The sequence below is a fragment of the Manis javanica genome, chromosome 17, assembly GCF_040802235.1.
Source record: "Manis javanica isolate MJ-LG chromosome 17, MJ_LKY, whole genome shotgun sequence".
NCBI lineage: Eukaryota > Metazoa > Chordata > Mammalia > Pholidota > Manidae > Manis > Manis javanica.
This window is the reverse complement of record NC_133172.1, coordinates 18,006,411-18,032,099: the sequence shown is the minus strand read 5'-3', so window position 1 is coordinate 18,032,099 and position 25,689 is coordinate 18,006,411.

The window sequence follows — 25,689 nt, the reverse complement described above, 5'->3', positions numbered from 1 at the left end:
AGATGGGTCATGAATTTTTATCCATTCTGTAACTCTTTGTCTTTTGATTCATGCATTTAGTCCATTTACATTTAGAGTTATTATCGATAGATATGTACTTATTGCCATTGCAGGCTTTAGATTTGTGGTTACCACAGGTTTAAGGGCAGCTTCTTTACTACCTAATAGTCTATCTTAACTCGCTTATTATACTTTTACAAACACAATCTAAAGGTTCTTTTTTTCTTCCCCTCCCTTTTCATCCTCTTCCACCCTTTATATGTTAGATGTTTTATTCTGTACTCTTTGTGTATCCCTTGACTGACTCTGGGTAGCTGTATTAATTTTTCATTTGATTAGTAATTAATTTGTCTACTTCCTTTACTGTGGTTTTGTTTTCTCTGGTGACAGCTATTTAGCCTCAGGAGCACTTCCATCTGGATCAGTCCCTTTGAAATACACTGGAGGGATGTTTTGTGGGAGTTAAATTCCCTCAACCTTTGCTTATCTGTAAATTGTTTAATCCCTCCTTCAAATTTAAATGATAATCTTGCTGGGTAGAGTATTCTAGGTCTGAGGCTCTTCCATTTCATTGTATTAAATATATAATGCCCATCCCTTCTAACCTGTAAGGTTTCTTCTGAGAAGTCTAATGATAGACTGATGCATTTTCCTTTGTATGTGATCATTTTTTCTCTCTGGCTACTTTTAATAGTCTGTCCTTATCCTTTATCTTTGCCTTTAATTATTATATGTCTTGGTGTTTTCTTCCTTGGGACCCTTCTGTTGGGAGATCTGTGCACCTCCATGGTCTTAGAGACTATCTCCTTCCCCAGATTGGGGATGTTTTCAGCAATTACCTCCTCAAAGACACTTTCTATCCCCTTTTCTCTCTCTTTTTTTTCTGCTACCCCTATAATGTGAATATTGTTCCATTTGGATTGGTCTCACTGTTCTCTCAGTATTCTCTCATTCCTAGAGATCCTTTTTTCTCCTTGTGCCTGAGCTCCTTTGTATTCCTGTTCTTTAATTTCTATTTCATTTACCATCTCCTCTACTTCATATAATGTGGTTTTGAATCCCTCCATTGTATGTTTCATTTCAGATATTGTATTCTTCAAAGTTTCATCTCTTTCTTGAATGCCTTCCTGAGGTTTTGAATATTTTTCTGTAACTCCATGAGCATGTTTATGAATTTTATTTTTAATTTTTTTTCAATAAGATTGGTGAGTTCAGTTTCACTTGACCCTCTTTCTGATATTTGTGGGGATTTGGTTTGTACCAGGTTCTTTTGATATTTCATTTTAGTAAAAATAACTTTTTATAGGAGACGCCCTCAAGTGCCCAGAAGCTGTATCTACTCTTTGGAGCTGCTCAGCCCCTGGAGTGATAGAGGGGTGGCAGATGAGTGGCAATGGTGGCTGCCTGGAGGAAAGAGCTCTTTTCTGATTCCTGCCTCCACTGCCAGGGTCAGTGGGCCGAGTGCTCAGGAAGGAGCCTCTTTGCTACGCCCTTGTAGCTGCCATAGGCGGGGCTGCCTTCTGACTGGCCTGGCACAATGGCAGGGGGCAGCAGGTTTGTGAGCTGGTGTCGGCTGGGAGGAAGGAGCAGCAGGCTGCTTATCAGGGTGGGGGCCTCAGAGCCATGTTGCCAGCCAGGGGAATGGAGCACCTGAAGCTCCTGAAAGTTTCCAACCTGCTGGGCTGAGTGCCCTGGGACAATTTTGTCCACCTGTCCTTTTTGCTGAGCAGCAAGTTCTGTGCAATCCTTGCCCCTTTAGCAGCCCTCTCACTTTTGGGAAGTTTCTCAGAGTGTCTGCCTTTCTTTTGTCCCATAGAAGCTGGTTGTGGGTACCTGTTCTCCACAAGTGGCTGGAATCTCAGTCTCTCCAAGTATTGTGCCTGTCTTAGCTTTCTAACCCCATAATCTCCAGAGCACCATGTTAATGTATGTTTGTGCTCCCAGTGAAGATCTCCAGGGCTGGGTGTTCAGCAGTCCTAGGCCTCCATCCCGTCCCTGCTCCATTTCTGTTCCTACTGATGGTGAGCTGGAGTGGGGGAAGGACTTGGGTCCCACTCGATCAGCACTTTGGTACTTTACCCTTTTATGTGAGGTCTGCTCTGTTCACCAGAGATAGGAGGTCTGTCTCAGCCTTCTTTCCTGTTGCTCTTTCAGGATTAGTTGTATTTGCTATATTTTCGTATTGTATGTGGTTTTGGGAGGAGGTTTCTGTCTCACCTCTTGCCACCATCTTTAAGCCAATCCTTGGTTAGGGAAATTTTCAACTATTATTTCTTTAAATAAGTTTTTCACACCTTTCTCTCTTCTCCTTCTGGGACTCTTATTATAGTGTGAATGTTAGGACAAATGATGTTCTTCCAGAGCTCCCTTTACCTGTCCTTACTTTTTATTATTTTTTCTTTCTGCTGTTTAGTTTGAGTGTTTTCCATTACTCTGTCTTCTGAATCACTTATCTATTCTTTTGCATCTTTTATCCTACTGTTGATACCTTGTAGTGTATTTTTCATTTCATTTACTGTATTCATCATCTCTGCTTGGTTCTCTTTATGTTTTCTAACTTCTTATTAAGGTTCTCATTGAGTTCATCCACTCTTCTCTCAAGTCTGGCAAGCATCTTTATAACCATTAATTTAAACTCTCTACCAAGTTGACTGCTTAACTGTTTAGTTCTTTTCCTAAAGTTTTTTTATGTTCATTTCAAGCATATTAACTCTCTCTTCCCATCTTGTTTGACTGTGTTTGTGTTCAAACAGTGACGTGGGTTGATTATATTACTTAGGTTGCACTTCAGCAGCAAGTAACAGAGAAAAAAACTACACAAATACATTTGACACAATAGAAGGCATTTCTCTCTCACACAGAAGTGTAGTAGTTGGTAATCTAGGATTGGCCTGGGGTCCTCTCAAAATCTTAGGGTTGAACTCCTTTCTTCTATCTGCTCCTACAACACTAAGCTAGCACTCATCCACAAAGACCAGTGGCTGCTGGAGCCATCACCTCTGCATCCCAGCAGTAGGAAAGAAGAAGGGAAAAGAGAATGCTTCTTCCCTTTTAGGACATTTCCAAGAAGTTACACACACACATATACACGCGCATACACACACACTCACACTCACACCTATTCTTCTCCCATCCCCTTGGCCAGAACATAATCATATGGCTTTGTCTGACTGCCAGGAAACCTGAAAAATGCAGTCTTTACTCCAGGTGGCTTGGATAAAATGAGAATTTCAGGAATGAGGAACATCTATGTGTGCCACCTTAATTCTGTCTAGTCTGGAGGAAAAAATATGCCTGTTACATTTTCTTTATGAAGACTTCACATCAGTAATGAAAAGCCAATGGAAAGGAATTAAAACAGCAGCTGCAAAACATGCTTTGTTGTGAATCTGACTGACTTTCAATCAATCAAATTAAAATCCAAGGTGGAAGTCTATCCAGCTACCACATTGAACACAAAGCTCATGCTGTTCTGAGTTCCTGGCCTCAGCTGCCATCTGAAGAACTGCATTCCATGACTTGCTGTTATTTTAGAGAAGACTCATCCTTAAGGTGACATTCCATCCTTAAGGTGACATTCCATCCTTAAGGTATTCCTAAGGTGGTGAAATAGAAGGCTTAACATCTCTCCCAACTTGATGAGAAATTGACTGCAATTCCTATTTCAAGACCAACACGATTTGTATTTGTATTTTCAAAAAAAATCCAAAGACAATTTATCAAAGAAAAATTTTCTTTATTTAATGGCATTAGATTATTCCACAAAAAAACAAACAAAGAAATAAAAAAGCCAATGTAGAAAAAGTTGTTCTCTCCCTTCTGGCACATTTACTGTGTGTGTCTGTGCTTTTCAGTGTACCTAATTCCTCTTGAAATTGCTCTTGTCTGTGTGAGTTGAGAGTTAATCAGATTCAGGGTCACTAGATTGAGTAGGCTGCACTCTTCTTAAGAAGTAGCTGGAATACTGAGTCAGTATCTGTGTTTTTTAAATATAAGATGGCTCATTTAAAATGTGGGTGTCACAGAAACTCGGAGCTGCAAACTTCATTGTACACTTTCCAAGCATTTTGTTTTTTAAAACCTAGAGAAAAAAGGTTCATGTTTACCTTTAATATTTCCTTCCTTCCAAAATTTGCTGTTACTCCTTCACTAATTTTTTCATAGCTTTGTTGAGGTATAATTAACAAGACTACAGATACAATTTGGTAAGTTTTTACATATGTATACACTCATGAAAATGATGACAAGATAATGAATATGGATCACCCCCAAAATATTTCTCCTGCCCCTTAGTCATCACTACCTCCCATCTCTCTCCATCTAACCACTGATCTGTTTTCTGTCACTGTAAGTTAATCTGAATTGCTAGAATTTATGTAACTGGAAGCATATTTATTATTGTTTTGTCTTGTTTCTTTAACTTAGCATAATTTGAGATTCATCTATGTTGTTGCATGTAGTTTATTCCTTTTATTTCTGTTATTCAATTATTTCAATATACCACAATTTGTTATCCACTCACCAGTTTATGGACATTTGGATGGTTTCTAGTTTTTGCCTGTTGCAAATAAAGCTGCTATGAAAAGCACATGGGTATATGGTTGCATTCCTTTTAGATAAATACCTAGGAGTGATGGCTGGATCACATGGTAGATGTATGTTTAACTTTTAAGAAACTGCCAAAGTATTTTTGTAAAGTGTACCATTTTACATTCCATCAGCCATTTATAAGAGTTCCAGCTGCCACCACATCTTTGCCAGTACTTGGTATGGTCAGTTTTTTTAATTGAAGCCATTCTGATAGATATGTAGTGGTATCTCATTGTGATTTTAATACATATTTCCTTTATGATTAATAATGTATCTTTCCAAGTACTTATTTATCATCTGTAAAACTATTTGGAGAGGTATTTGTTCAATCTTTGGCCCATTTTTATTGGATTATTTGTTTTCTGATTGTTGAGCTTTGAGAGCTCAATATATATTCTGAAATCAAGTCTTTATTAGATCAGATTTTCCAGTCTGTAGCTTGTCTTTTAATTCTCATAAAAGTCTCTTGAAGAACTGAAGATTTCTCTTCCATTATCCCTCAGAAGTTTTATGGTTAAGTTTTGTATTTAGGCCTAGGACCCATGTTGAGTTCATTTTTATTTGATGCAAGGTATGCATCTAAATTTATTCCTCTGCATATGGCTATCCAGTTATTCCAGGGACATTTGTTGGAAAGACTAGCCTTGTCTACTGAATTATATTTGCACATTTTAAAAAATTCAAACATGTTGAGAACTATTTTTGAACTAAGAATAAGGTATACTTTTCTACTGATCTATTTGTCTACTTTGAAGCAAATACAACACTGTCTCAATTTCGATGCCTTATAACAGGCCTGATGTCAAAGAGTAAGTTATCCAACTCTGTTCTTCTTTTTCAAAGTTTTGGCTGTTCAAATTCTTGTATTTCTATCTGAATTTATGAATAAGCTTGTAAATTTTTTAAAAAATGAGGGGAGTTGGAGGGAGGATTCAAGATAGTGGTGTGAGAGGTGAGACAGAGAATTCCTCCCAAAACCACATATACTATGAAAATATAGTTAATACAACTAATCCTAAAACAGCAACAGGAAAGAAGGCTGCACCAGACTAAATACACGTGGAGAACAGAGCAGACCTCATGAAACAGGGTCATGTATCAAAGCCTTGATCTGGCGGGACCCAAGCCCTACCCTGACCCCAGCTCACTGGTGGGAGGAAGAGAAACAGAGCAGGGAGGGGATGGAAGCCTAAAACTGCTGAACACTAAGCCCTGGAAATCTGCTTCCAGCAGAGACCTACATTGTGTGGTGCTCTGAAGGTTGGTAGGGTTGGGGAGCTGGGACAGGTGGAGTGCTTGAGAGACTGAGATTTGTGGAGGATGGGAATTTACATCTGGCCACTCTGGGACAAATGAAAGGCAGGAGGTCTGACTGAGAGGCTTCCTAGCAGCGAGAGAGCTGCTGAAGGGGTGGGGTTTGCACAGAGCTTGTTGTACGGGAGAAGTGATATGTGGACAAGGTTGTCTAGGTGCACTCTGCCCATCAGGTTAGGAACTTTGAGGAGCTTCAGGCCCTCCATCCCCCTGGTTGCCTACTCAGCTCCAAGGTGCTCCCCCCCACCCCCCCCCGACTGTGACATGCAACCTGCTGCACCTTCCTGGAATGTGGAAACCAGCAGTCACTGCACTGGCGTAAGGCCAGCCAGAAGGAGGCCCTGCCTACAACAGCTAGAGACAGATAGCACACACTTGGCCCACTGGCTCTGACACTGGAGATAGGCACTGCAGCCAGGAAGCAGAAAACAGCTCTTTCCTCCCACTAGGCACCAGCACCATTCCCCTGCGCCCCCAGCCTCACTCCAGGGGCTGAGCATTTCAAGAGACTAGAGCTTCTGAGCACTAGGGTCACTACACAGAAATATGAATTGCAAAAGGAACATGGTTCAGACCAAAATTGCAATAAACCCAGAAAAGGGCCAAATGAAACTGAGCTCACCAATCTTCCTGAAAGAGAGTTCAAAATAAAAATCATAAACATGCTCATGGAGGTACAGAAAAATATTCAAGAACTAAGGAATGAATTTAAGATGGAGATTCAATCATTAAGGAATTCCACATCTGAAATGAAACATACAATGGAGGGATTTAAAAGCAGATTGGATGTAGCAGATTAGAAGAGATGGTAAGTGGAATAGAAATTAGAGAAGAAGAATACAAAGAAGCTGAGGCACATAGAGAAAAAAGGATCTCTAAGAATGAAAGAATATTGAAAGAACTGTGGGACCAATCCAAATGGAACAATATTCTCATTATGGGGTACCAGAAGAAGAGAGAAAGAGGGATAGAAAGTAGCATTGAGGAGGTAATTGCTGAAAACTTCCCCAGTGTGGGGAAGGAGATAAAAGTCTCTCAGGCCATGGAAGTGCACGTATCTCCCAACACAAGGGACCAAGGAAGACAACATCAAGACATATAATAATTAAAATGGCAAAGATCAAGGATAAAGACAGACTTTTAAAAGCAACTAGAGAGAGAGAAAAGATCACATACAAAGGAAAACCCAACAGGCTATCATCATACTTCTCAACAGAAACCTTACAGGCCAGAAGGGAGTGACATGATATATTTAGTGCAATGAAGCAGAAGGGCCTTGAACGAAGAATATTTATCCAGCAAGATTATCATTTAAATTTGAAAAAGGGATTAAACAATTTCCAGATAAGCAAAAGCTGAGAGAATTTATCTCCCACAAACCATCTCTTTAGTGCATTTTGGAGGGACTGCTATAGATGACAGTGCTTCTAAGGCTAAATAGCTGTCACCAGGGGAAATAAAATCACAGCAAAGTAGAACAATTAATTACTAAGCAGATGGAAAATCAAATCAACTACCCCCAAAGTCAATCAAGGGATAGACAAAGAGTATAGAATATGATACCTAACATATAAAGAATGGAGGAGGAAGAAAAAGGAAGGAAAAAAAGAATCTTTAGGTTGTATTTGTAATAGCCTACTAAGTGAGTTAAATTAGACTGTTAGATAGTAAGGGAATTCCCCTTGAACCTTTGGTAAGCATGAATCTAAAGCCTGCAATGGCAATAAGTACATACCTATCAATAATCACCCTAAAAGTAAATGGTCTGAATGCACCAATCAAAAGACATAGAGTCACTGTATGGATAAAAAAAAACAAGACCCATCTATATGCTGCCTACAAGAGACTCACTTCAAACCCAAAGACATACACAGACTGAAAGTGAAGGGATGGAAAAAGATATTTCAAGCAACTAATAGGAGAAAAAAGCAGGAGTTGCAATACTTGTATCAGACAAAACAGACTTCAAAACAAAGATAGTAACAAGAGACAAAAAAGGACATTACATAATGATAAATGTGTCAGTCCAACAAGAGGATATAAATATTATAAATATCTATGCACCCAACACAGGATCGCCTACATATGTGAAACAAATACGAACAAAATTAAAGGGGGAAATAGAATGCAATGCATTCGTTCTAGGAGACTTCAACACACTGCTCACTCCAAAGGACACATGAACCAAACAGAAAATAAGTAAAGAGACAGAGGCACTGAACAACGTATTAGAGCAGATGGACCTAATAGACATCTACAGAACTCTACACCCAAAAGCAGCAGGATACACATTCTTCTCAAGTTCACATGGAACATTTTCAAGAACAGGTCATATACTAGGCCACAAAAAGAAGCTCAGTAAATTCAAAAAGATTGAAATTGTACCAACCAGCTTCTCAGATCACAAAGGTATGAAACTAGAAATAAATTACCCAAAGAAAATGAAAAAGCTCACAAACACATGGAGGCTTAATAACATGCTCCTAAATAATCACTGGATCAATGACCAAATAAAAACAGAGATCAAGCAATATGGAGACAAATGACAACAATAATTCAACACTGCAAAATCTGTGGGATGCAGCAAAGGCCATGCTAAGAGGGAAGTATATTGCAGTACAAGCCTACCTCAGGAAGAACAATCCCAAATGAACAGTCTAAACTCACAATTAATGAAACTAGAAAAGGAAGAACAAATGAGGCCCAAAGTCAGTAGAAGGAGGGACATAATAAAGATCAGAGAAGAAATAAATAAAACCAAGAAGAATAAAACAATAGAAAGAATCAATGAGAACAGGAGCTGGTTCTTCGAGAAAATAAACAAAATATATAAACCCCTAGCCAGATTTATCAAGAGAAAAAGAGAGTCTACAACACATAAACATAATCAGAAATGAAAAATGAAAAATCACTTCGGACACCACAGAAATACAAAGAAATATTAGAGAATACTATGAAAAATTATATGCAAAGAAACTGGATAACCTAGAACAAATGGAAAACTTTCTAGAAAAATACAACCCTCCGAGGCTGACCCAGGAAGAAACAGAAAATCTCAATAGACCAATTACCAAGAAGGAAATTGAATTGGTAATCAAAACTACCTAAGTCTTGAAAGACAACTATAAGATACTCATGAGAGAAGTTAACAAAGATACCAATAAATGAAAACATATCCTGTGCTCATGGATAGGAAGAATTAATATTGTCAAAATGGCCATCCTGCCTAAAGCAATCTACAGATTCAGTTCAATCCCTATAAAAATACCAACAGCATTCTTCTATGAACTAGAGCAGGTAGTTCTAAAATTCATATGGAACCAAAAAAGACCCCAAATAGCCAAAGCAATCCTGAGAAGGAAGTATAAAGCGGGGGGAATTATGCTACCTGACCTCAAGCTCTACTACAAAGCCACAGTAATCAAGACAGTTTGGTACTGGCACAAGAAGAGACCCATAGACCAAGGGAGCAGACTAGAGAGCCCAGATATAAACCCAAGCATATATGGTCAATTAATATACGATAAAGGAGCCATGGATATACAGTGGAGAAATGACAGTCTCTTCAACAGCTGGTGTTGGCAAAACTGGACAGCTATATGTAAGTAAGTGAAACTGGATTATTGTCTAACCCCATACACAAAAGTAAACTCAAAATGGATCAAAGACTTGACTGTAAATCATGAAACAATAAAACTCTTAGAAGAAAACATAGGCACAAATCTCTTGAATATAAATATGACAGATTTTTCCTGAATGCATCTCCTCGGGCAAGGGAAACAAAATAAAAAATGAACAAATGGGACTGCATCATGCTAAAAATCTTCTATACAGCAAAGAACACTATTAGCAGAATGAAAAGGCATCCTACTGTATGGGAATATATATTTGTAAATGACATATCTGACAAGGGGTTAACATCCAAAATATATAGAGAACTCATACGCCTCAACACCCAAAAAGAAATAACCCTATTAAAAAATGGGTATAGGATATGAACACTTCTCCAAAGAAGAAATTCAGATGGCCAACAGGCACATGAAAAGATGCTCCACATTGCTAATTATCAGGGAAATGCAAATTAAAACCACAATGCGATATCACCTCACACTAGTTAGGATGGCCAACATAGAAAAGAATAGGAACAACAAAGGTTGGCGAGGATGCGGAGAAAGGGAAACCCTCCTACACTGCTGGTGGGAATGTAAATTTGTTCAACCGTTGTGGAAAGCACTATGGAGGTTCCTCAAAAAACTAAAAGTAGAAATACCATTTGACCCAGGAATTCCACTCCTAGGAATTTACCCTAAGATTGCAGGAGCCCAATTTCAAAAAGACATACGCACCCCTGTGTTTATCTCAGCACTATTTATAATAGCGAAGAAATGGAAGCAACCTTAGTGTCCATCAGTAGATGAATGGATAAAGAAGATGTATATATACACAATTCAGCCACAAGAAACAAACAAGTCCTACCATTTGCAACAACATGGATGGAGCTAGAGGGTACTATGCTCAGTGAAATAAGCCAGGAAGAGAAAGACAAGTATCAAATCATTTCACTCACCTGTGGAGTATAAGAACAAAGGTAAAACTAAAGGATCAAAACAGCAGCAGACAAACTGAACCTAAGAATGGACTAACAGTTGCCAAAGGGAAAGGGACTGGGGGCGGGGGGAGGGAAGGGGAAGGGGAATACGGGCTATTATAATTAGCACACATAATGAGGTGAGGGGCACGGGGAAGGCAGTATACCACAGATAAGACAAGTAATGATTCCATATCATCTTAGTATACTGAGGGAGAGTGACTGTAATGTGGTATGTGGTGGGGACTTGTAATGGGGGAAATCTAGTAACCACAATGTTGCTCTTGTAACTGTATGTTAATAATGCCAAAATTTAAAAACTATGAAAAAAGTGGGCAGGGTGTGCTATGGGTATTTTCACTGGGATTACATTGACTCTATAGATCAACTTGAGGAGAATTAACATCTTAAGAATATTTTATCTTCATCTATGAACATGGCATATCTCTCCTTTTATTTAAGTCTTCTTAAAAATATTTCAGCAATGTTTTGTAGCTTTCAATGTACAGATGTTGCAAATCTTTTGTCAGATTTATCCCAAAGTATATTTTTGGCACTATTATAAATGGCATTTTTAAATGTGGTGAAATACACATAACACAAAATTTACCGTCTTGCAAATTTTATAGTGTACAGTTCAGAGGCAGTAGTGTTAAGTACATTTCATATCATTATTCAACCAGTATCTGAAACTCTTTCCATGTTGTAAAACTAAAACTATATATACATTAAACACAACTCCCAATTCCCTTCCTCCCCCATGCCTTGAATACCATTCTACTTTCTGTCTCTGAATTTGACTATTTTAATTCCTTATATAATTTCTGCAGTAGTCAGCCCTTAATATCACCTAGTGTATTTTTCATCTCAAGAAACTGATACCTCATCTTCAGAAGTTCAATTTGGATCTTTTTTATATCTTCTATGTCTCTGCTTCACATGTTTAATATATTTTCTAGCTTTTATTTATATGCAAAATAGATATAATATCTTTTAATCTCTATTCTATCATCTAAGTATATTGCTTTAATTGATTTTTCTAATTATACATTGTTGGTTTCTGAATTTTTTGTTATTTCCATATACATATTCTTGAACCTTTTTCTAGAATACAGTTAAATAATATTTCGATCTTTTCTGGTCTTTATTTTAAGCTGTGTTATTCAGAACCAAAAAGCATTTAGTGAGGGCTAATCTTTCCCTGATACTGAAACAAGACCATCAATCCAATATCCACTGAATTATGAGGTTTTCCAGTTTCCTTGGTGAAACCAGACAACTTTGCTTGGTCCACCCACTGTGAACTCTGGGAATTGTTCTTCTAATATTTTCAGATGGTTCTTTCTCCATCCTCAAGTAGCTTCCTTGCCCACAGACATATATGTACTCCATTGATTACCAGAAAGGGGCCTTCTATACATCTCCCAATACCCCTACTCCTCCATCCAGTTCTCCATTCTCCAGTACTCTGCCCTGTGAGGTCTAACTGTCTTGACATCCCTACACTGCTAACTCCATCTCCTCACCTCGGGGAGACTGTGGGCTCTGTCCATGATCCCTCTTCTTCCAGTGGGTCTTGTAAGCTCTTTCCTGGCTATAAGCTAGGGCAATTTAGGGGTCATCTCATTTGTTTCCCTTCTCTCAGGAATCAGTGTCCTTTGTCTGATATCCAATGTCTTACAGACCATTGCTTCTAACATTTTGATCTATTTTTTAAATTGTTTCAGGCAGGAGAGTTAAGCTGGTCCCTGTTACTCCATTTTAGCCAGAGATCAAAGTAGTAGTTAATTTTCTTTTATCAATATTTTTTATCCAAGCTTCACTGCTCTCTGGATAGCAATTATGTTTTGGTAATATAGCTGTTCAATATTTTTATAAAGTGTGCACAATTACAATAAGGGTTTAAGAGTGAACCAGAGATATGAACAACCAAGTTCGAACAGATAGTCTGGTCTCTTTTCCTAGCTACAAGGGAACCTAGGAGATCATGTAACTGCTATCTCCCGTGAGAGCCAGCCTGAGTAGGGCCTTATCTTCGGAGTTAAAAAAGGTACTCCCAAGCACAGGAAGAGAACTCAGGCACTAGGCCACCCAAGAATAACAAGAGTTCACCATGACCACACTCTCTGCCCGGTCAAACATATTAATGTGCACCCACATCCCACGTTAAATATAATGTAACGAGTAGACTAAAACCACAATATTTCAGGAAAATTGACCATATGCTTGTGTCAAAAGTTACTAAGTTGCTAGTAATGAATCAACAAAGGAACAAAAAAGTATGCCATTCAGAAAATGTATGAAAAAGGAGACTTGATATCCTTCAAAAATAGTGTACAGAAACAGTTGGATTTTTAAAAATACTTAACCGGGTTGTGAGTGCAATTTCAGTTCACGTGGTCATAAATGAGGAAATTAGAGACAGATCGGTCTAAGATGTGCCAGGTATGGATCACAAAATTTAAAGCTCTTTATCAAAGAACCAAACGATAAGGATCATCTCTGGCTATTAATGATAACAAAGGTTTCATCATCCAAAAGTAGTGTCCTATAGACTGCATTTCCTAAACTTCAGTACGCACACAAGTTGCTGACAGATATTGCCAAAATGCAGTTTGATTCAGTTAGTCGGGGGCTTGAGGGACAAGGGATTCTGTGTTTCTAACAAGCCCCTGGGGGCTGCTGGGGACACTAACTTTGAATACCTTGTGAACAATGAGTTAATTACAGGCATTAACATGAAAACTCGAAGCTTTTCAAATGGGTCAAGAGCAAAAAGAGGTTTTCCATCTCAGGTGGGGATGAAAAAAACAAGGCCCAACTATTTTGTGTCTGCTAGAAACCCATATTAAATGTAATGATATACATAGTATAAAATAAAAGATGGGGAGGAAGGATATGTAATACAGACACTAACAAAAAGTTATATTAATATCAGACAAATATGACATCAGACAAATTATGTGATCTGATATTATCACATCAGAGCAAGGATAATCAACAGGGATAAAGAGGGACATTAAATAATGATAAAAGTGACTCCTAAATATATGAGCACCTAACACAGAGATTCAAAATGCATGAGTCAAACCTGAAAATAACAAGGAGAAATGGACAAATCCACAATTATAGATGAAAACTTCAACATTCTTCTCTCAATAACCTATAGGACAAGTAAACAGGAAATTAGCAAGGATATTGAAAAACTGCCATCAACTAGCTGTATCTAATTGTCATCTATATCTACCCAAAGAAAGCAGCTACATATTCTTTTCAAGTGTATATGTAAGATAAAACATACCCTTGCTCATAAAAAAAAAACTTTAGAAAATTTCAAAGATTTGAAATCACACATAATCGCATTATCTAAATGTGATATGCAGATTTCTAATAGGCACGCCCCTCTGAATTGCTGCCCCCTGGTGTACGATTCTATATAATCTCTGAGATTGTGAATATGATGTGGTGTCAGTTAAGAAAGGGACATTATCTGGATGCACCTTTAAATCTGGGTCTAGGGGTCAGAAACAGAAATTCAAGAGACTCCAAGTGTGAGAATGATTTTGATGGAGGGAGATTCTCCACTGATGGCTTTGAGATGGACGGGACCACAGAGCAAGGAATGCAGGTGGATTTTAAGAACAGAGAATACATCTCGGCTGAGAGGCAGCAAGAAGAGAATGGCCTTAGTCCCAAAACTTACAGGGACTGAGTTCTGTCAGAACCACATAAACTTGGAAGAATATCCAGGGCTCCAGAGGAGAACACATTTCACCAGACACATTGATTCCAGCCTTGTGATGACCCGAGCAGAGAACTCAGATACACCACACCATTCCTGGATTTCTCATCTACAGAACTGTGAGCTAATAAATGACTGTTGTTTTAAGACACTAAGTGTACGGTGATTTGTTACATAGAAATTTAGAAAACTAACGTGCTAAGCATAATAAAAGTAAACTAAGAATCAATAACAGAAAAACAACAGGAAAATCTCCAAGCACTTGGGAAATAAACTATGCAAGTCAAAATAATTCATAGATCCAGGGAAATTGGAAAATTTTTAGCTGATCAAAAATGAGGTATATAAGATATCAAAATATGTGGAATGTGCCTAAAGCAGTGCCTAGAAGGAAATGTACCCCCTCCAATGCTTATATTAGAAATAAGAAATGCCTCAAGTTAACAATTTAAGCTTCCAACTTAAACTAAAAAAATTAACCCGAAGCAAAGAAAAAGAAGATGGGAATGGAATCAATTAAATCAAAAAGGGAAAGATAATAGAGGAAATCATTAAAATTGAGAGCTGGTTCTTCAGAAAGACCAATGAAATTGATGAATCTCTCATAAGGCTGACAGAATAAGAGAAGACACAAATAACCAATATCAGAATGAAGGAAAGACCATCACTGCTGGCTCCCAAAATACTAAAGGGATAATAAGAGGCTACTACAAATGACTCTTTGCACACAAATTCTACAACTTAGATGATAATTAACCCATTCTGAAAAAACAGAAGCCCAAAGCTGATCAAGGAGAAACAGATTATTTGACTAATTTTATGTCCATTAAAGAAATTGATTTTGTAATTTAAGATCTTCTGAAAAAGAAACCTCCAGACCACGATGGTTTTACTGGTAAATTATACCAAACAAACAATATCATTTCCACATAATCTCTTCCAGAAAGTAGAAGAGGATGGAATATTTCATAATTCATTTTATGAGGCCAGCATTATCTTGATACCAAAACCAAATAAAGCCTGTGTACAGAGCACTACAGCCCAGTATCTCTCAGGAATATGGACAGAGAAATTCTCAGTGAGACATTAGAAAACAAAAAAACAGAAGTGTATAAAAAGAATATGGCATCACCAACTGAGGTTTCTCCAAAGTATGTAAAGCTGGTTCGATGTAAGAAAATTGATAAATGTAATCCACTATATTAACTATCTAAAGAAGGAAAGCCACATGATCAATTGATGCAGAAAAGACATTTGATAAAATTCAACATCTGTTCACAATAAAAACTCAGCAAACCAGGACTAATAGGGAACTTCCTCATCCTGATAAAGGGCATCTACAGAAAACCTACAGCTGACATCACAGGTAATGGTGAAAGACAGAAGGCTTTCTCCCTAAGTTTGCAACAAGGCGATGATGTCCACTCACCACTCATATTCCACATCAGACTAGAAATTCTAATCTGCACAGTAAGTCAGGAAAAGGAAGAAGGGGGCATACAGATTATGAAGGAAATAAAACTACATTTATTTGAAGATGACATGATTGCCCATGTAGAAATCCCAAGGAATCCACAAAGGAAAAGCTCCTAGAATTGATAAAATGAGTTTAGTCAGATCACAGGTTGCAATGTCAATGAATAAAAATCTATTCATTGACATTCATGAAAATCTATAGCATATTTCCATATGCTAGCAATGAACAATCAGAAACCAAGGTTTTAAAGAAAACTATTTCAAAAGCTCACAGAAAAGCAAGTAGTTGGGTATAAATCTAAAATATGTGTAGGAGCTGTGTGTTTAAACTCCAACTGCTGATGGAAGAAAAAAAAACTAAATAAATGGAGGACCTTCCCACAGTGGTGAAATGGAAGACTCAGCATCTCTCTTCCAAGTTGACAAGAAACTTGACTGCAATTCCTATTACAAGGCAGCAAGCATTTGTCGATCTAGACAATCTATTATAAAGGGATTTGTAGATCTAGACAAGCATAGTCAAAACAATTCTGAAAAGGAAGAATAAAGTTGGAGAATTCAGGCTGCCCAATTTCAAAATCATTGTAAAGTTACATTAACAACACAGTCTGGATTTGGCAAAGGGATAGACACATAGATCCACAGAAGAGGCAAGGAGTGCAGAAAGAGACTCGCATAAATACAAGACAATTTATTTTCAAAAGAAGTCCAGTGCATTTTTTTTTGAAGAAAGAAGAGGGCTTTTTAAAAATACTATGCTGATTGTATCCCAACTAAATAAGTCAATGCACAAGTCATTTGAACAATAAATTTAATTCAAGGGGCAAAAGCCTAGAACCAGGATTTTCGTTTGTTTTAATTATCAGCCACAGCATATGGCTCTCTTCCATACCTCCCCCTAGAAAATGAGAGTTAACAAATCTCATGCAAAGAAACACAGGAAAAGAGAAAAGGGGGAAATGAAATTCATCTAGTGTGCTCTACAAGATGGTTTTGTTATGGAAAAACCTGAAAATCCTGGACTGGATCGCTAATGGAAGAACCAGGCGGTACTTGGAGGTCTTGGAGTGTTGAGGTTTTATTTTTACACCAGCGGGCTCAGAGGGGAGTAATCTCCCAAGTCTGAGCCCTGAGCACAAGCAAAGGGAGCAATTTATATTATTTTGATATGTGGCATTTTGGCATGTGCAGGGCAAAAGAGGAGCCTGGAGGAGGGAAGGAGGGAGCTGGGAGGGCTTTGCTGACTCTGCCAACTGGAGGGATAAAGCGGTTTGCTGACCTTGACAGCTGTGTTGAATATTTTCCTTACAGTTTCTCCATTTCTCTCCAGAGCCCCGAAATGAGACTTTTTAATGGTGTTATCTAACTGAAAAGCCATATACAGAAAAAAATTTGATTAATTAATCTTGACTAAAACCTCACATCTTACGTAAATATTAATATGAATCATAGATCTAAATGTAAAATGCAAACATTTGGAAGAAAACATAGAAAATCTTCCTGACACTGGATTAAGCAAACAGTTGTTAGGCATGATACCAAAGGCACGTCCGTAAAAGAAGAAAAGACTCGATCAGTATTAAAAACATCTGCTCTGCAAGTGACCCTATTAGAAAATGAAAACATAAACGACAGACCCAGAAAAAATATTTTCAAATCACGTATATGACAAAAAACTTGTATCCAAAATATGTATAAGACACTCGAAAACAAACTGTAATAAAAGTAACTCTCTGAATTGATCAATCACCCAAGCGTAGGACGAGGCTGAACTCCTTCAGACCAATCAGCAGCCAGGAGACTATTGGATTCCCTACCCTGTCACGCGCAGTATCCAATCAACCAATAGAAGTAGAAAGACAGGATACAGAGGCGGGGCCTGCCCGGTCTCCATGGTAATCTCCGGCTGGAGGAAGGAGAGGCTCCGCATAGCCGCCACATCCAGATGTCCTCATGAGGGTGTTTGAGAGGACAGGGAGGGAATTTATGGAGAGAGAGGTGAGAGGTGGAGAGTTAATGGGGGTAGAGGTAGAATGAGGGGCCAAAGGGTTTTCTGAGGGCAGAGAGGGTGTTTTAAGTGGAGACGTAATTAGGGGAAGCAGGGGTACATGGGACAGGCAGTGATAAGTGGGTGGAGGAAATCAAACGGTCAGGAAGCTGGTTGCAGAGGTAGAGAGGTGTTAGAGGGACAAAGGGCGGCCCTTTGCAAGGGGCCAGAGAAGAGGCCGTGGGAGGATGTGGGAGGACGTGGAGTTTATAGATCCTGCAGTGTCTTGAAGGAGTCAAGTGAGAGGTTAGGGGAGTAGGAGGGAGAAGTTTCTGGGTGAACCTCAAGTGTCAGAGCAGGACCATGACAGATTCAGAGATAGATTGAAGGTGCAAGAAAGCCACCGAAGACCTTAACAGTTTATAGGAAATGACCTTCTAAGAGGACATGAAGTTTTTCCAGAGGAAGGGTGAGAGTGTTAAAGTGTTGAGTGAGTGTCTTCTCGGGAGCTGTTTTATTTGAGCAAACAGACGTCTGCCCTGGGGCAGTGAGGGATTATAGAAACAAAGTGAGAGAGCCAGCTGCGGTTTCGGAAGGACTCCTGCAAGTCATTAGTAAGAGATTGGCGGGGATAGTGGCAGGGCCAAGTGAGACGGGCTGTAGGGTCACCAAGGCAGTGATCAAGGACAGGGAGGAGGTCATAGGAGCTGGGGAAGGGTGACAGAGCAGAAGGGATTCTAGGGCATGGGGCCAGGGGTGGGGTGGTGCTGGGAGTTCCAAGGGACAGGGAAATACCAAGAGGACAGTAAGGTTAGAGGGGATATATTGGAAGTTAGAGGGAGTCGGTAAGATTTTTAAAGGGTGTCAGTGAAGATTTTATAGGAGCCAAAGGGGATGTAAGAGAGGAGGTCAGAGCAGACGGTAGAATCCTGAAGCCATACTGAGCCATAACCCACTCCTTGCCCCCAGGCATTTGAACTATTGCCTAACAAGCCTCCCAAAGACCACATGTGCCTGTCGATTTGTGTCCTCATTCCTCCTATGTTTTCCCATAGGCACTGTAGCTTTGATCTTCTCTATCCTGGTGGGAATCTGCTAATCATCTCCTCCTCCCTCCCTCTTCCTGGCCTGGAGCCTGACTCAAATTCTTCCTCGTTTCCTTCTTGTGGATTCAGGTCCCCACTTTGGGTCCTCACAGTCCCATAGCTCACGCCTTCAAAAACCTTTAAAGCCCATCTGTTCCTGTTCCGCCTGTCTACCCTAACCAGACAAGGCACACCAACAGGTGGAATGACAGCCTTGGCAGCCGAGACCTCCCACCAAGTCTAATACATCGCGGTTGTGAAGATTGTTGTGGGGAGCTTCATCGCACTCATCCTCTTGATTTTCTCTATGATGGACTTATTTTCTCTGTAACTTCCCATTCAGCTCATGAACAAACCACCAAATACAACAGTGTCACCTACCTTGGCTCTATCCATTCAAGCCGGAAGGGACACCTGCCCCTCAGTGCCTGGAGAGCCAAGTGTTTCCATCCTGAGCCAGCAACTTGAGGTGGTTGATGGAGAAAGGAAGTGGTAGCTCAGGCAGCCTTTGGCTCAGAGGTTAAGACCCTGGACCCTGGACCCTGGATGGGGGCCATGAGAGATGGGGTGGGGCACTGTTTCCCTGGGGCAGCCTCCTTTCTGCCCACATTCGTGCATTCATGCCACAAATCTGTCTGTGCTGACCAAGGCCTTGACGTGCTGCCTGACCCTGGGGACACAGCAGTGACCAGCTCAGATCCAGACCACCCACTCTGAACCTCTTAGCTTCTAAGCCAGGGTGGAAGACAGATTATCACCAGACAGTGACATTCAGACTGGGCCAGTGTTTAATGGGGGAAACCCAAGGAGGGGGCTTGTGAGAGACCGGACCTCATCTGGGGTACTGAGGTCTACCAGAACACCAGAGAGCCAAGCAGCTGTCAGTGGACTGGTTGGAACGCAGCTCAGGTCGTGATTGTAGGGAGCTTCTGTGACAGGAATGCTGCCTCCTCTCCCCAACACCACCAAAGCCTGTGATTCATTCATCATTCAACAAATACTTTCTGAGTGCCTATAATGTGCCAGAAACCAGAAATTCAACAGAGCAATACAAATAAGACTCCTTTCTGATGGAGCTTACATTCTATAGGGTAGAAAACTATAAACAAATAGACCTCTAAATAAACAAGATAATGACAGGAAATGGTAAATGCAATGGAGAAAAATAAAAGGGCAATAAGCGAAAGCAGTGCCTGTGCTGGTCCACCCCTGTTGGTCTGCAACAAGAAAAGTGCAGAAATACCAGGAAGTTCTTCAGAACTTAACAGACATTTAACGTTGCCATGACATCCAAGTATATGGTCAATAAACTTGTCTTGTTGAGCAAGGTATAGATCAAAAGAATCAGCCCATGACAGATTGGAGATATCAAAAAGTGGGCCCTACTTCACAACCACAAATATTTTGAGATACTCTTGGCTAGAGGGCAATGAGGTCTAGAAGGTGTATTGTTTAGGGTTGTGTCATCACCTGTAACAATAAACTCCACCACTTCAGTAGCTCAGAATAGAAGTTTATTTCACACTCACAGAACCTCCCAGTATGGGCATTTCTGGTGGCCCACATACTAAGTTAGGGATCCAGTCTCCTCCCATTTGATGATTCCATCATCTCCTAAGGGCTCAGAGTGTTTTGAGTCCAGACAGAAGATGTGCGAGTGGTGAAGTTCTGCTTGCTTGTTAAGATCCTTGGCCTAAAAGTGAGCCACAGCACTCTTGGGAATGTAAATTTTATGGCCATTATAGAATAGAGTATCAATATTCCTCAAAAATTTAAGTCTAGAACTACCATATGATACAGGAATCTCACTTCTGGGTATATAGCCAAAGAAAATAAAATCATCCCAAAAAGATACCTGTTCAACCATGGTCATTGCAACATTATTCACAATAGCCAAGATGTCAAAATAACCTAAATGTCCATGAACAGATGGAGGGATAAAGAGGATTTGGTATATATACAATTATTAATTATTATTAAGCCATGATAAATATGAAATCCTGACATTTCCAAAAACATGGATGAACGTTGAGGTCATTATGCTAACTGAAATAAGTCAGAGAAAGACAAATACTGGGTGATATCACTTATAAGTAGAATCCGAAAAAAGCCAAGCCTGTAGAACCAGAAAGTAGAATGATGAGCAAGGCAGGGAATGTCTATAGAGATGACACTAGGGAGGTAATGCAGGCAGGACCAAAGGGAGCTTGTACTCCGAGTGACAGGAACAGACATTGAACAGGTGAGTGACTTGTGCCGACTCAGGTGTTAACAGGCTCTGTTTGACTCTGGTGTGGCGCTGACTGCGGGGAACAGGTGACAGCAGGGAGACTGCTGTGCTACTCTGAATGGGAGGTGATGGAGTATCTGGCTAGAGTAGGGGAAGTAGAAAAGGAAAAACCTTGATGAAGGCTTTGAAATTCCTTTTAAAAGGTGGAGTAAATACTAATTGCTGCATGATATGAGTGTAAGAGAAAGGAGATTTTTGGCTTCAGGAACTGGAAAACAGTTCCCCTGTTCTGATCAGGAGAAGGAGGTAAAAAACAAGTCTGGTAAAAAAAAAAAAAAAAAACCACTATAGTGTAGTGGTCATTGTAAGGTTTGGGGGCCACGGCCTGCCTGGAGTTTGGTTCAGCAGTGTGGCCCTGCTGAGCCAATGAGACTTAAATAGAGCTTATGGTAAAGAGGAGCAGCCTACCTCGTCCATGTTAGCCCCTGAAACCACATCTTTCTCCCTCACCTCAGAGGGTACAGGATAAGCCATTCTGCAACCATGTGGAAGAGTCTGGGGCTTCCAGGATAAAGAAAGCAGAAGAAGAAGCAAGCACTAAGAGGTGGGTGAGCAGGACACCGGGTCTTCAGTGTCATCACCACCACCACCATGATAGTCACAGAGAAGTTAATGATGTGCAGGCCCCGTTGGAGGAGTTTATGCATATTATCACATTTAATCCCCACAATAATACTGAATAGTAGGCATTATTGTCCCAATTCATTAATGAAAAATTGAGGTCAGAAACTGAGAAACACAGATCATCCAGCCTGTGAGTAGAAGAGTCAGATTTCGAACCCAGTCAGTCGGACTGCAGGGACTTTGCTTGTAACTGCCTTCCAGTGTGTGAGCTGCTGGATGGCACCTCACCTGAACCAGAATGAACCAGTATACCTTTTCAAACAGATGAGTCAAGACATTTCTTGCTTGGGAGGAAAAACACTACTTTGAGTTGGATTTTTGGACGTTTGTAATCAGAAAGAGGCTTCGTTGTTAGGGTCCAAGGAAGTGATCCAACCAGCTTGGGGAGTCAGAGAAGGCTTCCCCAGGAGGGCACACCTGAGACATAAAAGTTATGGAGGAGGTAGCTATTGAAGATTAAAAAAAAAGACTGATGAACAAGGTAGGGGGCACAGCAGGGACAGAGCTCCAGAGGTGTAATGGAAGGAGCCTTGAGAGTTATTGCTTTCCTCTCTGGAAAGATTTTAACCTGGGGATAAGCTCCCTCTATTCAGTTAGAACCTCTCTCCTACCAGCCCCCCACTATGCTTCAGCCCCATCATCACCTGGCCCCCGTTCCTGGCACTGATCTCTCTTCCTCTGACCCACCCTCCAAAAACAACCAGAATGTTCTTTCCCATTTTTTGCCACTTTTAATTTAATTTTTTAAGATAAAGATTTCAAATCTATAGACTACACAGAAAAAGAGTCTACCAGACCCCAAGGACCATCCAGATTTAACAGATGTAAACATTTTCCTACATTTGCATCAGATCTCTTCTTTTTAGAAATAAAGTGTTGTAGATACAAATTAAGCCCCTTCCCCCTCCCTCTGTGTTCCCTTCTTCCTCCCCTTCATCCATGGAAGAAACCATGGAACTCATGTTGCTGTGACTCAATCCTAGGGCTATTCTGCCCTTTTCTCAATATGTGTAGTTACACTTGATGACACAGAGCTGTTGCTCTGAGTGTCATAGTCCTTGGTGACTTGTGCCAAATCTTTCCAGCTCTTCACCTTTCAGGCCTCACTTTCGGGGTCTCTCAGTTGGCCCAGTTGATGTTTCAGTTCACATGGTCATAAAAATGTCAGTTGTTGTGAGGAAATTAGAGACAGGATGGTCTAAGATGTACCAGATATATCAGTCACAAATTTTAAAAGTTGTATAGCCAAGAATCAAGTGATAAGATTCCTTCTCTGGCTATTAATGGAAATAAAGAAGGTTTCATCTCCAAAAAGTATGTTCTATGGACTGCACTTCTTAAACTTCAATATGCAAACAAATCAGTGAGATTTTTTTCAAAATACAAGATTTGATTCAGTAAATCCAAGGGGAAGAGCAAAAGGATTCTGCATTTTTTCTAACAACTCCCTGGGGAATTCTGGTCCTCGACCACTTTGTGAGAGAGAATTACAGGCATTAATGTGAAAGCTTGAAGTTTGTCAAACAGGGATCGGGAATAGAGCACAGGCTACCCACCTCAGTTTGGGGATGGAAATCATTTTGTCAAGTATATTGACAGTATCAATATGTCAGTGTGTGTCAATAACACGGGATACAAACATGACATGTTTCTTGTGAGTAAGATGCTATTCTTACTGTGGGGTAAATTGAATTTCCAGACTCTCCGGCCTAGCTTTAGTTCATTTACATATCAACAGGTGTTTACCACTGCGGAGCCCCCCAACATCTGGGGCAAGCAGTGGAAGAAAACGGCAGTTCTCTCCTCCACTCCATTCCTGGTACATAAATGTTCTGGCGTCTGCCAGTTACCAAGGACCTGCCAATGGAGTTCCTCCCAGAAGGGGTGCGCTATCAGGGGCAGAGCATCAGCTGCAGCGGAAGACAGACAGGGCCAGGCCTAGCTAGCCAATTCAAGCAAGCTGTGAGCAATAAAAAATGGTTTCTCCCAACCTACCCTTTCCCTTGACTTATTTTGGTTTCACTGGTTTCATAGAGGATTTGTACAGGGCCAGGAACACCCTTCCCCCCAGAGCTACTCTTACCTTTTTGCATCAACCTATTTAGGGGTGGAGAAGAGGATCCTCCCTCTCATACGGGAGAGGGGAAAGAAAGCCACACAACTTTCACCTTGATGTTACAGTACAGTGATTTCTCAGACATCAAGAGTCTCTGCTTACAGAATGCAGTACTAGGGTTCAATCAGAGAGGATGAACCACTAGGGGAGTCATACTAGACTGATAACGGGGGTTTAGCCTTATGCAATTGGTGTTGTTAAACAATCCCTAAGACAGTTGTCTTAGTATCTCATTCTGACACGAAGTGCACAGGACAGGCAGCTAGGAAGGGAAAACAGATGTAAAGTGGGGAGGGGGGCAGGACTAGGACAAGCTGGAACAAGCTTGCCTCTGACCTTGGTGGTATCAATGTCCACAGGAGAAGCTGGCATCCTTCATGGAGCTAAACACACACCCAACCCAGGAGTTGGAGAACTTGAAGGAAGATCCAGGGGAAGGTGGAATAATTGCTGGCCTAGCTGCTGCCCTATGCAAACATGATGAGGCATCAGCCAGCCAGTGACAACTTGTGTGATCTACAAAATGACAATTGCTTCACTTCTGCCTTCCAAATCTTGCCCAAGGATCTTTTAGTTCATCCTAATTGGAAGCATACAGAGATGGTAATGCTAGAATATAGTGCATTCAGCCTAGTCAGGCTGACACATTATAAAGCCTCTGCAAAGAGCCAGGAGAGTGGAGAGGGGGGTTAGTGGCTGCTGGAGATAGTCACATGACCAGCCCTGCTCTCTCCTAGGTATTGTCAGAGGATATGTCTAATTACCCCTGGGTGGCCTTTTTAAGGACCTGGAGGAAACCCCTGGTAGCTATCTCCTAATTGGTTTTTTACCTTTCTCCCAAAAAGAACAGAGTCCTTTTATATTTATATTTAATTATAGAGCTTGAGTCAATGTACATCTAATTAGCTGTTTTTAGGTTATGGTTATGGATGTTTCATAAACAATATCCTAATACGGTTTTTTAGTAGACTTTATTTTTTGTGAATTTTATGCTTACAGAAAATTGTACAAAAACCAAAGAAAGTTCCCATATATGCCCTGTCCCTCCACACACATTTCTCCCTATTCTTACCATCTTGCAGGACTATGGTACTTGTATTAGAATTGATGATCAATAATGAAACATTATTGCTAACTAGAAACCATACCTTACAGTAGGGCTTACTCTGTTTTGTATAGTTCTATGGCTTTTTACAGATGCATATGTGATGTATCTATTATTACAGTATCATACAAAATAGTTTCACCCTCGTAAAAATGCCCCATGCTTCACCTTTTCATCCCTATCCCCCACCCTCTGATTCCCTGGTAACCACTCACCTTTTTATTCATCTTTATAGTTTTACCTCTTCCAGAATGCCATATAGTTGTAATCATATGGTATATCACCTTTTATAGTGGCTGTATCATTCTGCTTTCCCACAAACAAGGAAGAGATTTCCTGTTGCTCCACATCCTCAACAGCATTTGGTATTGCCATTGTTTGGGATTTTAGACATTCTAAAAGGTGTGCAATTCCTTAATGACACATGATGTTGAGCAACTTTTCACATGCTTATTTGCCATCTGTACATCTACTTTAGTGAGATAGCTGTAACCTCTGTTCATTTTTGAATTGTATTATTTGTTTTCTTATGGTTGAGTTTTAAGAGTTCTTTGTATATTTTGGATGTAAGTCCATCATCAGATATGTTTTGCAAATTTTGAGAACTTTTTTATTGAAGTATCATTGATAAGAGGTTCAACAGTTATCCATATTAAATCCTCATCCCCTCTAGGCAGTTACTATCTGTCAGCAGAGAAAGATGTTACAGAATCACTGACTATATTCTCCAGTTTTGCAAATATTTTCTCTCAATCTGTGACTTGTCTTTCCA